Source organism: Excalfactoria chinensis, chromosome 15 (assembly GCF_039878825.1).
Source record: "Excalfactoria chinensis isolate bCotChi1 chromosome 15, bCotChi1.hap2, whole genome shotgun sequence".
NCBI classification, from domain to species: Eukaryota; Metazoa; Chordata; class Aves; order Galliformes; family Phasianidae; genus Excalfactoria; species Excalfactoria chinensis.
Window position 1 is genome coordinate 352,022 of NC_092839.1, and position 19,575 is coordinate 371,596.

Here is a 19,575-nt window from a genome sequence, read left to right on the forward strand (position 1 = left end):
AGCAGAGAAGGAGCTTAAGGTCTTGTCCTGCTGGAAGATGTAGGGATGATCCTTACAAAGACCATCACACTGAGTCTCAGTTGGAAAACTCTAGCCCAGAGCAACCTTGGCACCTACGTTAGCAGTTCTTGGCATAGATCTGCTCCTGATTTTAGGGATGGAAATCCAGAATTTACTAACCATGCTGTTGGCATGAATCTATGCTGGTCATACCAAAACAGGAAAGGTCTGGCCAGTGTGGGTTATTTAGAAGGCCTGGTGACAGATGTAGTCTCCATGGCAACCCACAGCTGGCCGGGCAGGAACTGAAGGGCACTGTGCTTCAATTGAGTGTCTGTCTCAGATTCATCTACAGCTCGTAACTTCAGTATTTACAGATGTACTTGAAAACGTGCAAATGCAAACATGCTCACATTTTAAGTCTTCTGGAGATAAACAAATACAAAGATCATCATCCAAAGGGCTTATCCCCCACTCCAGCTCCTGCCTTCCTGCAGCATGCCATGGCCACTTCCCTTCCGCTCAGGGTGGCAATGAATGGTGAGGCCTCGCCTGTTTGTTCTCCAGCAGCTTGCAGGAGGAGGGGAGGCTGCCAGTACACATGACTTTTGTGTTTCACATCAGGTTGTTTGGCAAACCAGCAGTTTGCAAAGAATGCTCTGGGCTCTGAGCCAAGCAAATTAGCTGTAATAGGTAGAGAGCAATTAATGGCAGGTTTAACTGAACACCATCTTGCAAGGCTCTGCCCCACGGCGTGGGCTTCCCTCTCTGCAAGGACCCAAGTCTGAGGGATTCCTGATGCTAGAGAAGTTTGTTGCTGAGTGTCTGTTCAGCTCTAGCAAGGGCAGCTGAAGCAGAACCTGCCCCATTTAAATTGGTGAAGGGACTTCATCAAAGTAAGGAAGAAATACATGAAGACTGGCCTCTCCTGTGAAAAATCTTTGGCTTGTTATTACTATAATAAGTCTCTAAGTCATGTGTCTGAAAGGGCTGAAGGGAAAAATCTATTTTTCTCCCTGTTTTTTTAGGCTGCTGCCTGTGTGACAGTCGCTCTGCAGTCACTGTGCTGAGTTCTGCATAGAGGTAGCCAGCTTTTCCTGTTGTTTGTGTGGGTTTTTCACATGGCAACGGCAGAGAGAAAATCTTTTTTCTTTCTTCTGTTTTTTGAAGAAGCAAATAGGATTGTAAAAAGCAACTCACATTTGCAAGGAAGAGAGAGGAAAGGGGCAGGAACACAGGCATCAATATACCTTGCTGCTTTCTCCATTTTGGGACCACTACAGTTGCTGTGCTCTTCTCAGGCAGCCAGGCATGGGGTGTCTGCATCATCTGCTCCAGGGACACCCAGAAAGAGCCCCCAACCTGAGGCTGCCTGGGTGAGGTTCCTAATGGCTAGGCAGAAGGAGCTCAGCCTGATGACAGCATTTTGTGAAGAGGCTCTGCTGTGCAGTGCTAAAAAGCACTGAGGATCTGGATGCTTTGCTGTGCCTGCTTCCCTTTGAGATAGCATGGATAGCAAAGGGAGCAGGAGGGGGATGCTGCAGAGAATGGCCCTGAATTCACAGGAGAAGCTCTCCTAATGCACTCTGTGCTAACACAGCTTCAGCATGCATGGTCACCTGGTGTCTGCAGGGGAGATGTCACCCTGCTACCCCCAGCCGGGGCAGCCTTCACCATCCCATGGGCACCTCCCTTGCTGCTTGTGCCAGGCTGCTCCTTCCTGATCCTCCCAGCCCTAACTGTGGCCACTGCCAGGAACCACGTGCAGGCTCCAGGCACGCTGTGCTGCTCCCTGCCCACCAGGCTATAACAGCCCACTGTGCTCCCTTGGGAAACTGTTCCCTTCTTCAGTCCATCACATCACTCCCACGGCTGGTGCATGCGTCACTTTTTTTCCCCTTCTTCATACAACTGCCCTTTAGATATTTATATAGTGTTATCATGTTCCCCCTCAGGCATCATCTTTCTAGGTTATACAAATTAAATTCCCTTAGTCTCTGCCCGTAAGTCATCCTCTCCAGTCCTTGTATCAATTTGGCTTCCGTACTGAATGTTTTTTTTTTACCCTTTCTATGTGTAATGTCTCTTTCCTTGTAAAAGCTACCCTGGGTATTGTAGGGCACATTTACAATCACAGTGTTAAAAATAGGATTAGGACCTTTTTTGTCCACTGGGGTCACAACTGCAAACAAACACTGTTTTCATTAGGCTCCATCTTGCATCAACACCCAACCACTTACAGATCTCTGGTCCATGATCGCTCTGTAGCTGGCCATGCACTCACTGCTCAGCTTGTCCTCTTTCCCAGCTTGAAGAGCCTCAAGGTGAACCCTCAGTGCCATTTTTTGTGTGAATCCACAGGAACCATAGAGAGATCCACCTGGATCTCCCTGGATGCTCCCTGGTGTTTGGTAGCTTCTCATCCAAGCACTCAGCCAGCTTGAGTGCCTGGTGCTTCCATTGCAGGCAGCTTGGCCATGCCCCGAAGATATTCCATGATGATCAAAGTGGGGGCTTCACCATTCTGCTGGGTACACGTGACTTAGGAACCAAAGAGCACTTTGTGAAGGGTAGGGGAAGGTGGGGTCATTGCAGCTCCTTGCTGAGTTGGGGGCACATCTGCCTGGTCCCTGGGAGGATGCAGGAGAGCCACGGGAGAGGACAGCAAGAAGAACCTTTGTATTTTGAGCATGAAAGTGGGAAACAGCTTTACTGCAAACATATGGGGAAGGCAGCTTGCAGGAGTTCCCAGAGAAATGGTTGCAAGAAGCCAAAGGAGTTTGGCTTTGCCCATAAATGAGCCAGTTACTGGAAGTGACTGTAATCCCTGGAGACATTCATGGGCAGGTTGGACAGGGTCCTGGACAGCCTAATCTGGTGGGTGACAACCTTGTCCATAGCAGCGGGCTGGAACTGGATGAGCTTTAAGGTCCCTTCCAACCGAAGCCATCTCATGGTTCTCAATACTCCCTACCTCAGACATCTGCAAGTCTGCAGCAACGGTGGCAAAACTTGGTGCTGTTTTGTACTGCAGACATGGCTGTGGCAAAATGGACAGGGAGAAATTATGTTAACATTGCCTCATTGCCTACCATCATAATGCGACAGAGGCCATGCCAGAGCACTAACAAATGCTTAACAGAAGATAAATTAATTCACACAGCAGCTACATTCTATTTTACTCATATTTCCCTCAGAAAATTAGATTTCATCTCCAGCTGTTGCTTCTTTTTTACATTCAGTATAAAGTTAACTGAGTGATGTGTGATAATGGGGTGCCCCAGAGCAATGCTGGCAGGGTTTTCATGCCTGTCTAGCAGACAGCTAGCTTGGCTCTCACTGCCTCTTCCTGTCTGCCAGTGAGCTCCATGCAGTTGCACGGAAGACTCTTGGGAGAAAACTGTAAATTTGGGAGTTCCCATCAACAAAAAGACTTTCTATAGTTCCTGCTGCCATATCTGAGGTCTGTTCTGACATTTTCTCAGGCTCGTACCCCTGAAGGATCTTGTTCTTACCCTCTTTTGGAGGCAGACTGGTGCCTGCCTTGTATTTCCACACCTGCTCTTACCAAGTTGTTTGCCTCCTGGGCTGGTGACCCTTTCTCTGAGATGTGCATGCAGTTCAAAAGCTGCCCTTCTCCAAAGTACTGCAGCCCCAAGCAAAAGCAAACAGAAGAGGACTGAGCAGCTAAGGATGGGCAGCAGGATTAGATACTACCCCACTACTCTGCAGGCATGACAACTTTCTTGTTGCACTGAGATGTCACCTGGGGTGGTGGTGTCAGAGATCTGCATAATGACAAATAGCATAGCATAGCATAGCATAACATAGAATAGCATAGCATAGCATAGCATAGCATAGCATAGCATAGCATAGCATAGAACAGAACAGTTCAGTTGGAAGGGACCTTCAGAGGCCACATGGTCCAACTGCCTGACCACCTCAGGGCTAACCAAAAGTTAAAGCAGGTAACTTGGGATTGTCCAAATGCTCCTCAAGCACAGGCATGGAACATCAACCACCTCACTAGGAAACCAAGGGTCAGTGGGTTATCAATGAAACAGTAAATGCCTTTGGCTGTGCCAGGCTGGACCCTCCTGCTGTCCAGGGACAAGAAGTTAGGGAAGGTCACTTTCAAGCTCTGGTTAGAATCTACCCTTCTTTCCTGAGATTCCTGCATCTCTCACAAAGGAGGGAGACCTCACCCAGGATTTAGTCCTCATTACACGCTTTGCTTCAGGGTCATTGCTCTGAGAATGCTCAGACTGTCCAATGACAAGCACCAGCATCCCACCTGCACCTCCGCGGTTGCAATTGGACATCTGGGGATAGCACAGCAGCCTATAGGAAGGGGTTGGCTTCCACTGTTCAAACACAAGCACCCCACACTGCTCTCAGCTCTCAGCTGTTCCACAACCCTCAAACCTTGGCTTTTCCAGCTTTCACCAGCTGTCAGTGATCTCAGACAGTCAGAGAGTCACTTGAAACACCACCGTGTTACACTCTTGCTTTCATCCTTGGCATCTCCCTGTCTTTAATCCTGGAAGGCTTGATATTAAAAATCATCTCATGAGACATGATGAGAAGACCACGCAGGTTGAGTTAATAATGCATTGTGCTTTGCAGCTTCCTTTTAAGCAAGAGTGTCTGGGATGTGCTGCCTAAACAGGTGGGGATCCGTGAGTGGCAACATACAGACCAACTTGTATGGCTTGTAGACTTTTTCAGGACATTAAAGTTAATTAAGTACTAATTAACTGAAACACTCTGAAGTATCTCTGTCATAGCAACCAACATACATCAGAGCCTGCCTGATTAATATTAACATAAGTCACATTTTACAGCAAAGCTGTCTGCCGTACGGCTTTACTGTAACTTCATGTTGCATCTCTAACCTGTCTGTGGGCAAGGAGGACAGCTTCAATCCAAGAAAGGAATTGAGAGTGTTTTTGTAATTTAGAAGTTGTGTTGACCAAATGGAATTGGAGTCCTTGCTGGCTTAGTAGGAGCAGGTCCATGGGGCAGCCACAGCAAGCACAGCATTCCAGGATGCCAGGGATCCCCACAGCACCCATCTCTATGAGCAGCTCTCCTCCAAGGGACCAAACACATCGCTACTCCTCTCTGCACTAGCACTGACCCTCTGGGTCCAGCAGGGATCTGTTTTATTAGATGGTGAAGCAATTTGGAAGCCTCCAGCGGGAGCTGAGCTGTGGTCAGGATCCGGGCAGCAAGTGCCTTGCCAGGGGCTATCAGCCACACAGCTCTGCCTTGCTCTTGCACTGTGCCAGCCTGCACATTCAGGACTGTTTGAACACTTCTGCTTTCATCCTCTTTTCCCTTGAAGGGGAAAATCTCCACAGAATTTGTCCCTTTTTAAATCTGCCACAGCAGCATCCCGATTCTTTGCTCAGCTTTGGTGTTGCTCTGACTTTCTCCCACTGTCTGGTCACATCAAATTTGACAGGTTCTTTTGATGTCTCTGTTTAATTCAGTCAGGTAGCTCTGGAGAGGCTTTCTGCCTGCTGAAAAACAAAGAGCGATCTCTTTAATGTCTGTGTAAGCCTTTGGGAAGAGTGGAGTTGGGGAAATTAATCCTGAAATGAAAAACCCTCTGTTTGCATTGACAAAGGTGGTCCAAAAAAGGAAACCATTAAATTACTGATGCTCTGGGGAAAACAGAGAATTGGAGTAGCGTGTGTAGATTTGGAAACATAAGAGCAGGTAGAGGAGCAGAAGAGAGCAAGGAGGAGACATGATGTGTTTTAAAAGTCATTGGATGGATCTCAATGACAGGAGTTCCTCGTGCAATTAAGGCTGGTAGGTTGTTCTTGCCATTCCAGACCTAGCTTTTTTTCCCTGGTGCTTCTGGCTTTCTGCTCCAGGGATATGAGCAAAATAAAGTATTGTTTCAGCTCCTGCAAAGCTGTCAGCATCAACAGGAAAGTACAGCACAGAGTAAGAGTAAATAGCAGAAGCCTGGATATCTCCTGCCTGTGCTGAGTATTAAAACATATAGGCAGGGTGAAATGAGCCCAGAATGTGGGCTGAGTGCAGCCAGAAAACCACAGCACTAACAGAACTGCTGCCTGAAGGTAAAAATCCCTGAGCTGGACAATTGGTCTTCATCCATTTGAATAACACCATTTGACCATCCCTTGGTTTTATTCTCACATAATGCATCACTTTAAAAGTGAATGAGAAGAGTGCATGAGCATGAATGAGGGAGAGAGAACAGATTTTATGCAAGACTGGTGAAGCATAATTAGCTACTTAGCCATTATGGGTTGATATGTGCCCACCAGTTTCTCCCCAGCATGTACAATTGCTGTGGGTGTGCCTTGCTTGTCTCCTCAGCATGTAGACACGTGCATTGTCCTTGTGTGCTTTGATTCCGAGCTGTTTGGAGGATGATCAGATGGGTGGACAGAAAGTCTCGTACCATGGCATGGTGGGAGCTCCACAGGTCAGAGCCACTCTGTAGCACCAAGAGCCTGCAGCCATTCTGTGGAGGTGCTTTCCCTACTCCCAGCACAGCGCACTGTGCCTACTTTCTGCTCTGAGCACGTGCTTAGCAAGTTACTTGGGTACAAAGAGTGTGAAGGGCTGTGCAAGACACAGAGTTTCACAGTCTGGTTCAAGAATTTCAGAGGTTTACTCTGCAGTGTCTGTGCTCTGTATTCGACTGACCCCAGCAGGGTCAGGAGCTGCAGGATAGCTTTACTTTGATGTCCTTTCTTGCTGTGTGTAAACCCAGCATTCAAAGTCTTCCTCTGGTTTTCAGTGCCTTCTTTCAGCCTGCCCCGTGACACTGGGCCAAAGCAGCAGCAACAAATGTGGCAGAATATCTTTGGAAACATGGTGGGGAAGGGTCACGTGAGGGTAGCTCATGTACCCTAGTCAGCTCCAGGCACCTTGTTGAGGAAGGCAGGGGCTGAGCAGAGACCAGACTTGGGGAAGGAGTGGATCTAAGATGATCTTCTGTACATGCAGAAACTTGGGGAAGTTAGAGACATCTACCTGGACAAGGCTTCTTCTTGAGCAGCCATGAGGGCTTGCCATATCTGCCAGGTGCCAAAGCAGGTCTGTGTGACTGAGCCTGAATGCCAGACCTGCTGGAGACAGGCACCTGTCCCAGGCATAACCCATCACTGCCCACCAGTTCCGTCTTCTCCCAGATTCCATTGTCTCTTCCTTGGTGCCCATCTGCATCACAGTTGCCAAGTTATTTTAGGACATAGTAAAAGGGCTCCATCTCTGCCTGCAGCATTGCCAGACAAAAGCTGGTTGGTACTGGCAGACTTGGCTGGGAGCCTGATGGCACAGGGGCACCAGGCCAGGCTGGTCCGTTGGCAACCCTGAGGACACCAGAAAGGGGCAGCTCTCCAAAGGTCAAGCTAGAAAAGCCTTTTTAGTTTTCGGAGACATAAACTACTCTAATGGCAATTAAATTTTACATGCATTGTAAATTTAATCTGAGTTTAATCTCCTTTGCCAAAGCCACACGTCTCTGATAAATATTTTATTTTCTTCCAAGTAAAGAGGCTTTGGAATAATTAAGGAGAACAACGAGTCCTTTACTCCACTTCAGCCCAAGCAGAGGCACCTGCTTGCAGGCCAAGGCTCAGGCCAGCTCCATGTTGCCCAGCATGCCCCGCCATGCAGCAATGCAGCAGATCCAGCCAGATGCTTTCTGCACTGTGTGTCTTATGGAGCAATTTATGGAAACTGCCTCTGTAGATAATGAGCGAGTTTTGCTGGGTGCAGCAACATTTGAAGAAGGAAGAGAGAAAAGTGGATGAGAAGGTCACTGCTTTCTCTTTAGAGGGTTCATTTTTCCCTCAATGAAAGAAGCTGCTTCTTTCCTGGTCATTTGAAGGCTACTTGCAATATGGTGGCATGCTGTGTTGGCACACTTCATTAACACTTTCTGCTGTCTTTGGAGTAAGGAAATTTTTAAAAGCATCTTTTCAAGACCCACTGCAATTTATAGGAAATGCAGCAGCGATTAGAAGTGCCATAGGTTACACTACAGGCAAGAAAAGATGTTCCCAACTTGCTAAGGCAGGGAAGAGATTTCTGTACATTCATGGCCATGGCTTCTTGACTGATGAATGATCAACAGTAGCTGCAGGTAGATGAATGTGGAGGAAGCAGGCTTTCAAAGGAGAGTGAGTACAGCTTTGTGTGCCTGGGCTTGATAGACCTTGGCTGAGTTATAATGGCTTTGTCGTGGAGCAAGTGGCTGCACAGAGCAAAGAAATGATATTGTCATGAAATCTCAGCAGAGGGAGTCCATGAAAGTCCACTCAGTGCACTGGGAAGGAAAGCCTGTCAGTTAAGATAAATCTGCTCACCAGTGGGAGCAAGAGGGCTGACAGTGCTTGCATTGGCAAAAAGCAAGTGAGGAGGGGTATGGAGGAAACAAACTGAGCTGTTAAGATTTCTACTGTGAAATAGCTCTCTGACTTGTGCTTGTGAGGCCTGCAGCAGATGGCTAGATGGCTGTCCCCAGGGAGCCTTGTAAGAGCCATCTCCATCACCCCCTCTGTGGAAACCACCTCCACTGGGGCCTCCATGGGCTTACAGGGCCAGGCACAGCTGAGATGAGGGACTGTGTGTATCTACATGACTCCTGCCATGGCAGATGGCTTTGGGGTTCTGCTTGTCCACGCAACACATCAAACCTCTTCCATTCATCCCATTGTCAGATTATCAGAAGAGGCAAGAATAAGGCTCTAAGGGATGAGTGGATGGTGGAGAGGGGCTTCAGGGGATGTGCTCCCAATGTTACCTGGCGTTGGCCAAATTCAGGCATATGGCAGCTTAGTCAGCCTGGGCAGGAACCTGCATGCAAGCAGAAACCCCAGGCAGTCCCCAACTCCCACAGGAATGTTTCTTAGAATCAGAAAATCATCTGTGTTGGAATAGACCTTCAAGGTCATAAAGTTCAACCATCAACCTGACCTACTGAGTCCCATCACTAAACTATGACCATTAGTGCCACATCCACACATATCTTAAATACCTCCAGGGATGAGGACTCCACCACTTCTTCAAGCAGCCTTCTCCAATACTCAGTCATCCTCTCCATGAAGAAATTCTTCCTAATGTCCAAGCTAAGCCTCCCCTGATACATTTTATGTCCTATCACTTCTTCGTCTTCCCACGAAGAAGCTCTCTCTGTCTCATGGTTCCCCCAGAGCTGGCACAGCTCTCAATTGCAGTGGCAGTGTTGATGGTAGATCCATGAGACAGAAGGTAAGGGAATCTGTGGGCAGACCTGGCACCTAAAGTCAGTTCAAAAGTGCAGTTTTGTAACTACACCCATCTTCAGGAGCCAGGCAGTGGTGAGCTGTCACCTGGCCCATTGGCTGCAGTGCCCATGGCTGTGTTTTGCTCCCTACCCGGTAGGGAATAGGCAAGTGTGTGCACTGCTACTGTATTTTTTTTCTTGTAACTTTATATATATATATATGTATTTGTATCTCTAAGACAGTGCTTGTAAAAACAACCATAAGGAAGTTAAAAGCAATGTGCTGGCTCACGGGACTCATTCAATATTGTTATTAAAGATCCGCAGTACTGGAGCTATAATAGTACTTGGCACTCTGAGGACACCTTTCATCTCACTAGTTCAAGTCACTTTACAAGTGCTAATGAATTAAGTTTCATAACAGCCTTGCATGCAGAGCCTAGCAAACATATAATTCATCTGTTCTCACAATATAAGCATTAAATAATGATAATAAGCTGGTTAATTCTGTCTCTCTTCTGGTCTGGGGATTGTCTCTTAGCTGATATCAATTCCCTCCCATTTATCCAGCACGAATGGTCAATATTTCTAATGTGCAGCATAGGGTGAATGGGATTTGGCTGGTTTACTCGACAGCCAGCATTTGGTGTGGACCAAAACAGAAAATAGTGCTGCTTCTCAATCTAGCTCTCAAACAACTTCAAGTGTTTAATAAAAACTGAAGACCCTTGTGCTCCATCTGATCCTGCTGCATTTGCTCTTTCTCTAATGATTTACAGAGCTTTGATGTTTAAACTGCCACATTTAATCCTGGAAAGGCGAAAAGCAGCTGACACAAGAGTCTCCCCTTAAAAACAAACCAAATGCTCTTCTTCAAAACACTCCCCAAATCCACATCTCTACCCTCACTTTTTGCCAAAGTTCTCCACCTGTTTAATTTAAGCAACTAGATTTAGTCTCTCAGCAGCACCTTCCCTCCTTGGTTCAGGCACTCTGTAGAAAGATGTTGTCTTGCTTTGATCACAGTGGTGTCATCTTCCCAGAGACACTTACAGAAATACTGGGGGCCTGAGAGAGAAATGGGGATAGCCAGTGGGGCAGGCAGGAGGTCCTTGGCCCTGTTACTGAGCTCCAGGAAAGCTGGGCCGAGTCTGGGTGGAAGGAGTCTAAGCCTGATGCAGCAGGAACTCTCTTGGTCCCTGTGGGCATCTCTTACATGAAATCTCCCTATCCAAGAAATAACAAAGTGGGACAACTCTGTGGGACAACCAAGGGTTCCAGGCTAGTCAACCTGGATTGCTGAAAGGCAAGTCCTTGACCAAACTGATCTCCTATGACCAGGGAGGTGATGATCCCTTTGTACTCGGCTCTGGTAAGTCTGAACCTCAGGTGCTGTGTTGTTTTGGGACCCTCATGACAAGAAAAACATCGAGGCCCTGGAACGTGTCCAGAGAAGGGCAATGAAGCTGTGAAGGGTCTGGAGCACAAGTGTTATGAGGAACAGCTGTGGGAAGTGGGATTGTTCAGACTGCAGAAGAGGAGGCTTAGGGGAGACTGAAAGGAGGTTGTAGTGAGGTGGGGGTCAGCCTCTGTGCCCAGGTTACTTGTGGTAGGACCAGGGGAGAGGCAGGTTGGATGTTAGGAAGAATTTCTTCTCAGAAAGAGTGGTCAGGCATTGTGACAGGCTGCCCAGAGAGGTAGTGTTGTCACCATCCCTGGAGGTGTTCCAGATGTGGCCCTGAGGGATGTGGCTTAGTGGGCATGGTGTTGATGGTGGTTGGACTAGGTGATCTTAGATGTCTTTTCCAACCTTCATGATTCTATGGTTCTATACTCTGTTTTCAGGACTGGGTCACTAATACAGGCCAGGGTGGCATCAACAACTAGAAAACTGCCCAGAAATCCCAAGGTGAGGTGTCCATGCTCATGTCCTAGGACCAATAGCACTGAGCATACAGCCACAGCACACACACACCTGGACCAAGGGAGGTGGCAGAATGGGGAATACAGTAACACAGACTGTTGGCAACATTCCAGTTCCTGTTCCCCCAAGCTCACTGGTGTTGTTAGAAGGGTACAGTCAGTACTGGGACGTGTCAAAAACATTGTGCTTTTGCAGCAAACTGGGACAGCTGGTCCATGCAACTGCTCCTGAGGGTAGCTGGGTCCAGAGTGAGCTGGCCATGACCAAGTGTGGGCATCTGCCCTTGCAAAGAGGGACTTGTGGAGCTGCTCCAGAAAAACCAGAGCAGTAACAGGCAGCAAGCCAGAGCCGTCTGCAAAGTGACCTACAGCCAAAGCAGACCTCTCACAACCTGCACAAATCTCCAGCTGTCTCCTCAAGGTGTCTCTCATGGCCTGGGGCTATAGAGATAGATATGCAGGTCTGTGTCCCACTGCTGCCAGCCTCACGGTGGCCACAGGGATGTGACACTGAGGTGTCCCGGCTCTGTCCCCCATGCAGAACAGCACATCCATGGGAACAGGTGAGCCCAGTGCTTTGCACTGGGCTCTTTCATTCCCTCTCCAATCTCAAATGCAGTAATGGAAACTGTGTGGGTGTATTTGTCCTCCCCTTGTTCCTTCCTCTTCCTACCTGGGTCTCCCCACTTCTGGTTTCCATGGCATGCATTTGGGCAGTAATTATAAAGATATTGCGGATGAACTCGCTGCTATATTCAGTCTGGGTGCTGAGGTCACCATCTTCAACTAGCAATAATTACAGCTATGAACACAATAAAATAAATCTCTCATTGAAGCCTAGGTTCATAGGAAAAAAAAATCTCAGGAGCTCCCTCTCTTGCAAGAATGTGAGATAAAGAAATGCTTACTGCCAGGGATCTGCCATTTTCTCCCTGTGAGAACATAAGCATCTAATGCAGCTCACTCCCAAGCAGCATCTGAGTGCAGCAGTGCAGCATGGCAGCCGGGGTCACACTGCTGCAAGGCACAACCCTGGGCAGGGTGCTGGGTAGCCCTGCTGACAGCCTCAGCTGCTCCACAGCATGAAAAGAGTCTGAAAAGTGACAGCTTTGAGGAGCGAGAGCTGCATAGAGCAGGGATGCTTTGGGGATTGAGCCTTGCTGCCCACCCCCAGCTCTCAAAGCCCCTTTATAGGAATCCCAGATGATCTTTGTGGGCTGCTGCAAGTTTCATCCTCATTGGGACCAGGCAGTGAAGGTTAGCACAGGTTCATCCCTGAGCACACTGTGACACAATGGCTGCACAGCAGGGACAGCGGGGCCGCACATGTGCACAGTGCCACCAGTGAATGCCAAGCTGGTGGTGGCTCACAGTGGCTCACAGAGCCAACCCCAGACAGAGCACTGGCCATAAATGCACTGGGGTAAGGGCCTGGAGGGCAGGGAGATCTGAAGCTGGCAGACACTGCTGTCACAGTAACAAACATCAGGGAGCAAATCCAGGCTGGGGTAAGGGAGGATCTCACTCCCGGTGGGACAGGAAGACTGGAGAAGAGAGGCTGGTAGGGGAGACACAGCCCCTCTGAAATGTCAGCCACAGAGATCCCCAGATAGAGGGAGAGAGCAGGAGGCAGCTGTGCAGGGATGTCCATGCAGGGATGTCTGTGCAGGGATGCCTGTGCAGGCAGCGTGTCAGAGAGACATGGCAGGGGCCAGGAAGTGTGTGTGTGTGTGTGTGTGTGTGTGTGTGTGTGTGTGTGTGTAAATAGCATAAGATGAATTACAGGAGAAACAACTATGACTGTTGATAAATCAGCTCCAGTTAGGAAAGGACCCGTGGTCCTGTAACTATCTACCATTCTCAAGCTGAGATGAATGAACTAGCTAATTGTTTGCCGTGCTGAAAGGCAATCTTCAGGGAGCAGCACATTACATTAAATGAGTCAGCTCCGTGCTGGCAGTGCTATTATCAAATATTATAATATTTAACTGGACAATTTCTACTAGGCTCAGTGCTGATGGAGAACGGTGTTGTTTTCGTCAATGTATGAAGAAAGAAAGACATCAGATACTGTTTGTTTCCTGATGAGCAGAGATCTGGCAAAAAAATGGGATCATTTCACTTGTGAGTGCACTTTTGAAATGAGTCATGTGTATTTCAACGCTGCTTCCAGAAACTTAATTGAAAGTTCTGGTGTCTGTTGTTGTAAGGGGAGAACCATATGCTATGGAAAGACATTACTTGTTTTTTATAGTCCAGAAAGATTATAGCAGCATCAGATCCCAAATGTTGTGGCAATGCATGCAGAGAGAAGGAATAAATCTGGGAGTTTCTACTGTAAGGAGATCAGAAACCTGACGAAAAGAAAAGAAATAAAGAGAGAGACTGTGACAACACAGCTTCATTGCTCTGTTCAGTACTGTAGGTAATTATTGTCCACTGATCCAGTTAAGGGCAAATGGCTGCAGGAAATTCTCCCTCTCCATACAGGATAGGATGTGCCCAGTCAGTTGTTTGTGAGGTGATTGTGGTGCTCAGCAATCTGGATTTCTGGCCCACCTTTGAAAATCCTGGTTAATCATCCCATACTGTTCCATTCATCCCTTCTTACTATTATTTGCAAAGCTCTCTTGGCTGGAAAATAAAGTCAGTGAACAGCACGCTGAGGAACAAACAAGCCTCATGATGGCAATCCCAGCAGTGTCAGGAGCTGAGCCATGCATCCAAGGAAGGCGCCCACGAGAACAGTGCTCCCAAGATTCTCATGTCAGAGCCTCCTTGGGAAGCCCAGAGTCCCTCCATGGCCCACCATCAAAAACAGCCTCTGCAAAATGATGGAGTGAAAGCAGAAGGCATGGAACGGCAGCACTGATGATGTACGTTGCGTTGTCTGAGAAGAGCAGTGTGGGTAGCTGAGGGTGCGTATGCAGTATCATCCCAGAGGGACTAAGTTCTCATCCACCTGTTGGAGATATCCACAGCGACACGATTTGCCGAGCACACGTGTCACTAGTGTGAAGAAGCTCAGCTTATTTAGCATTAAGATTTCAGAGTGTTAACAGAAAGGTTACTGAGTTTTGCTCCTTTTCGTTTAGTTGGCATTTCTGTTTGAATAGACTGTTGGAGCCCCGACAGTTACACAGCAGTTCCAGTACAACTTCAAACCTCTCCCACACCACCTCTACACACTGTGTCACATTTAGCCCCTTTTCTGCAGGTCATCGCCAGCAAAGCATGTAAACAAGTACATCGTTTTAAATATATTCTTAAGCTCCAAAATAAATTGATCCCATTTAAAGTTAGCTACATGTTTAGCATTTTGTGTGTTGGAGAAGCAAGGGGCTTTCACACGAGCAGGGCTGTGTGTCCTGAACTGTCACAGATGGAGACAGGACAAGGGGAAATGGACTGGAGCAAAGGAAGTTCCACATGAATGTGTGCAAGAACTTATTTATGGTGAGGGTGACGGAGCACTGGGACAGGCTGCCCAGGGGGTTGTAGAGTCTGCTTCTATGGAGATATTCAAGTCCTGCCATGACACTTACCTGTGCGACCTGCTGTAGGGAACCTGCTTTGGCAGGGGCTTGGACTCGATCTCTGGAGGTCCCTTCAACCCCTACGATTCTGGGATTCTGTGATCCCAGTTAGGAGTTGCCTGGAGCAGAAATGCTTCTGGACCTGTTTGCACAATGCAGTGAAAAAGAGAGTCCTTTCAAAGTCCTGATGCAAGTGGACCTGCAGCCCATCCAATAATTAAATAAAAACAGACACATCGGAAGGGTTCACTCAGCCTTTTCCTAATTCTGCATTTCCCTCTTTTATACATAGGCCATATGCTACAGTGGTATCTATCAGAAGGTAAATTGTATCTAGCAGAATAATATATTATGTATAACTTCAACACAGGCTTCCTATCACAGATTTTTTTCCTTTTCCCTGTTTCTTTTCCTCCTTTTGCATTGTTTATCACTTCAGAAGACGTTTTGTCCCACAAAGGCTACAAAGCATGCAAGACCATCCACTGAAAATGGATCCAAGTGTCTACAAAGACTACATTTATGTAGTGTGATTAAAGGTCAGAATGAGAGGGTTGGGCTGAAGTGTATCAGCTTCAAAATGGAGTGATCAAATGGAATTGCTCCTTTCAGTGGGCAAAGATTATATCCCCAGTTGTTAAACCAAGGCAGTGATCAGCCAACACTCAGCAGTGTTTCTGCTGGGAGGGAGAGGACCCACCAGGCCTGGCACCCAGCACAAAGGGACTGAGGTCATCTTAGCTGGAATCTGCCTCTCCTTAAGGGGTCCCTATAAGATCTAATGGGACCAAAAAAGGCTGCTGACATTTCTAGTGCTCTGCTGGGATACCCCACCAGCAGGAGAAAAACTGTTGTTTTTTTATACTTATTTTGTCTTTGGCAGAAGAGTGAAAATGGGGGACTGGCTCAGGACCTTCCTGGGTGTATCCAGCAGCTTGAGTGGTGATGAGTAGATTAAAGGTTCAGAAAAACCTGGTCTGTCCTAAGGGAACAGTGCTGGGGTCCAGCAGGCTGCTCTCAAGGCCTTTGAAGTTCAGTTGTCTATTAAACCTTCAGATAAAGCGGCCACTCTGGAACATATTCACTTGCTTGCACTGTGTATGACACTTGACTACCCCTAGGCACAATTCAGAGCAAAGAGGAGGCAGGAGAGTATCTCTGAGTGACGATCCTGGAGCGACACTGAGATGGAAAACTCATTTTCAGGCTCCACAGTGGACTCCTCACAATTGCAAGCAAAAGGTCTGGTCAGGGTGAAGGTGAGCTTATGGGCTTAATTTGATGCTGATTTTCCAGGCTGTATCCTGAGAAGGAGGAAGTAGCCCTAGGCGGTGGGAGGGCACCCAGCCTTCATTGGGCAGTCTCCATAGCCTGCTTTCATCTCACCCAGGTCATCTGCAACAGCCATCCTATGGAAGGACCCGGAGTACTGTGCTGCCCCCAGGATAGCAGAGATCTTCAAGAATTTATCATCCTCCTTGGAAATCTCAGCCTTCCTCTTTCAGCGTTGGCAAAGCAAGACTGGGGGGATGCTTCTGCTCTGCAGTGCACATGTGAGAACAGCAGGAGGATTCACAAACATGGCCATGCAGGAAAGCAGATTTTGAATGGCTGGATGGGTCTTTGATTCCAAATTTATGTATATAAATATATATATAGCACCGTGAGTCATGACAGTGCTCTGGAAGAACATCATCTTAGTAATGCACAGGAGGACAGCACAAAGCATATCTGACCACAGGCTAATTTTGAGATCTTCCCCTGTGCCAGATGCTGACCAGCGCTGAGATGCTGATAGCCTCACCATTCCCATGGAGTCTGGGAACTCAGCAGAATCCAGGAGCAGCCTTTTGCTGCATGAATCAAACAGCAGCCTGAAAAAAGGCCCCAGGTGCTTGGTCCATGCCAGGCACTGAAGAATGTGCAGTTGCTTTTCATTGTAAAGCACCACATTGGTTTTAAGCTGCAGACATAGGAAATGGCATATCTGAGATGTCTGTCTGTTCCCTCCGCCTTTTCTCAGTAGAGAGAAATTTGAACCTTGCAAGGGTCTCACACAGTGACCACGGCCTTCTTGCATCTTGTTTCTGCCCCTCTGCATTACAGGTCTTGGCAAAACTGCAGTGGTTGTGTAACCTTTACTGTAGGCCCAGTGGCTTAGAAGTCCAAATGGGATGGCAAACCTGGGCCTGGCTGGATTGTTTCAGAAACAAATTGCAGAGATGCTAAAGCGTGGAGTTGGAAGGAAGGCACAGCAGTGCTCTACTGGAAATGCACATGGAAGCAGGGCCTGTTAAGGAGGAGATGCCTGCAGGTGGCTGAACTTAAATTCCCAGTGACTGAGACACACAAACAGATCACAAGAGGTAGATTTTGAAGATTTTTCTTGTATACAACAGCAAAGTCAATTATAACAATTGCAAACTGCAAATTTGGTAGCACCAAATTCTGCCATCAGTCAGAGAAGAGGGAGCCTGAAACTCAAGCTTGAGACGTTGCCCCTCTTTGCCTGCCATTCAGTCCACTTCTGAGTGCTGTAATGGCCCAACAGCTGCAGTGCTCCTGGGCTATGCAGAATCTTAGAACAAACAGCCAGTGCCTTTCCCCATGCTTCTCTGTGCGGCTGCAGCAGCTTGTTAGAGGCTATTGACAGCACATTTCTTGTGATGAGGAGCATATTTTCACTCCTGACAAGAGGCAGCCACAGCAGCTCAGAGCTGCCCAGTGGGGTGAAGGCAGCATGCGGGCACCCAGTCAGGTGCTTGAGGCCACTTGGCTCCCATTCAAGGGCAAGTCAGTGAAGCGGCAAAGTTCAGTTACTCCCAGGCTATGGCTAGGCAATGCCCACAGTGCTTGGATGAACCAGTTTGACATGTTTGCTAGAAAATAATAATTTGCTCATGTTGCCAGGCATCTTTCTCCCACTTCTCTGTTAGACTTTATGTTTTACAGCACACAGCAAGGGAGACTGAGCTGAGGAAAGAGGTCTTACGAAGGTCATAGGTGATGGTTTCCTTATCTCCCCGAGAGCTTCCACATGATGCTCTTGTCTTTCATCCTATTTCAGGGGAAAGCACTGTTGAGAAAGCTCAATCCACAGTGGCTCCTTCCTCCTTAATAACTGCCTCCTTTGCTGCAGCCTGTGGCAAAGACTGAGTGAGCTGCTTGCAGGAGGGTCGATGGCCAGGAGGCCCACTGTGTCCTGCTGACATGGTAGCTGGGTGGGCTCATGTTGTAGAGCTGAGAAGGCAATTACTGGGAGGAATCATTGCAGATAAAATTCCTACCCATAGACAGCAAGAAAAAAAAAGAAAAAAAGTACATTTTCTGAGTTGTTGAACCAGGAGTTGATTAGCTGTGCAATATAATGCCACTTAGTTACCTACAAGAACAGTGCGCTCCATTTATTCTAACACGACAAAGTCCTAATGGCAAAAACAATAAATATCACACACCATCCATCAGCTCCAGCACCTTCAGCAGGGTGAGCAGAGTGCAGCACCCGCTGTGCCACCACACCAGGTCTCTGTGCCCCGTCTTCAGCCACCCAGACAGCCGGGGACCAACTGCATCTGGCAATTGGGTCTGGGGAACAGGTTGGCTCCTGGGGACAACCGTCCCCTGCTCTCCTTCTCAGCGGCTTGGCAATGGGGCTGGGGGTTGACAGCTGTTAGCTGGGGCTCTTAGAGAGCCAAGAGACTGAGCAAAGCTCCCGCTTCATGGGGATACCTCCGAGTCTTGCTGTCTGTTGGCAGAAGCATTGCCGAAACCTGAAAAACAATTTGCTGAGGCTTAATCTTTGTGCGGGCAGCATTTCTTCACAAACAAAAACATGAGGCTTCTGCGAGGGCCCCCAGGCTCTGCAGCTTAATCTTCATTACTGGGAATTTACACCTATTTGCTGTCTCCTCTTCACAGCCTTTTGACTGTGAGAGCAATTAGCAGGTCTGGCGCTATGAAAAGGTGCCTGGCTTGCGCTGCAGGACAGAAGCAGCAGTTATTTTTAGGTCTGAAGAACTGCAACCATAGCGCCCCTGTGCTGCACATCTAGCCCGGGCAGCAGCCTCTCTAATGGCAGAATACAGACTGCTAAAGAGGGTGGAGGGCTGAGCCGGACACCCCAGAACCTTGGAGTTACTGCCTGCTTGTAAACACCTGCAGCACGCCATGCAGCTGACAGCCAGCACCATGCTCACTTCTCTTCATGCTGAAACTGGCAGGGAGACTGGCTCTTAATGAAACAACCAGGGATACATTAGGTTGGTCACTGGAAAAAAAGGCATAATCTTAGCCAAGGAACAAGGTGGTTGTTTGGCCGCCAGTGTGAATGCAGAGAGACTACAGCTATATCAGCTTATTTTTCTTCATGTTTGCAAAAATAAACAGAAGTCTCTGAGCTCTCTTTGCTAATTTTGCAAAGTCTTTTCAAATTTAGACTTAATGCATCAGAGCCCATCGCTCTGAAATTCAGCAGGATGTCCCTGGAGCTGCTCCCAGTAGGGAATCAGAGCCTTTCCCACTCCCAGCAGGTCGCTGTCAGCTGGGAGCTGACCCTTCCCCTGCCCCCTCTTGTCAGTGGTGTTGATTCCCTTTTCATAGTGAGGGGTCTGAGCAGAGGAGGATAAAGATCACAACCAATAGTTGTAAGCTCACCCTTTATTAACGACACTGTCATTGATTCTTTGTATCAAATCAGGGTTTGCACCACAGTCATTAGCTCACAACTGAGGTTCTCTGATTGGAGACCCAACAGGGAGCTGATCCTGGAGGGTCATAGTGATGCACCAATGTCTTTTATTCTGACAAAGTCTTTCAGGGGTCCCTGATGTGTATATAACCCATAGACTTGGTCTGCATGTA

At 47.9% G+C, this 19,575-nt stretch overlaps 1 protein-coding gene across 10 annotated transcripts in view; it reads left to right on the plus strand.

Annotated features, from left to right (window-relative positions):
- The window catches only part of DLGAP4 (DLG associated protein 4), a 150,652-nt gene that overhangs the window by 35,975 nt on the left and 95,102 nt on the right, over nt 1-19,575 (plus strand). Inside the window, exon 1 of one of the 10 annotated variants that reach the window (XM_072350505.1) lies at nt 16,880-17,081. The exons of the other annotated variants lie outside the window; for them this stretch is intronic. The gene's annotated coding sequence lies outside the window, so the exon portion shown is untranslated. Of the gene's footprint in view, nt 1-16,879; nt 17,082-19,575 lie in introns of those variants that run through there. 10 annotated transcript variants of the gene reach the window in all.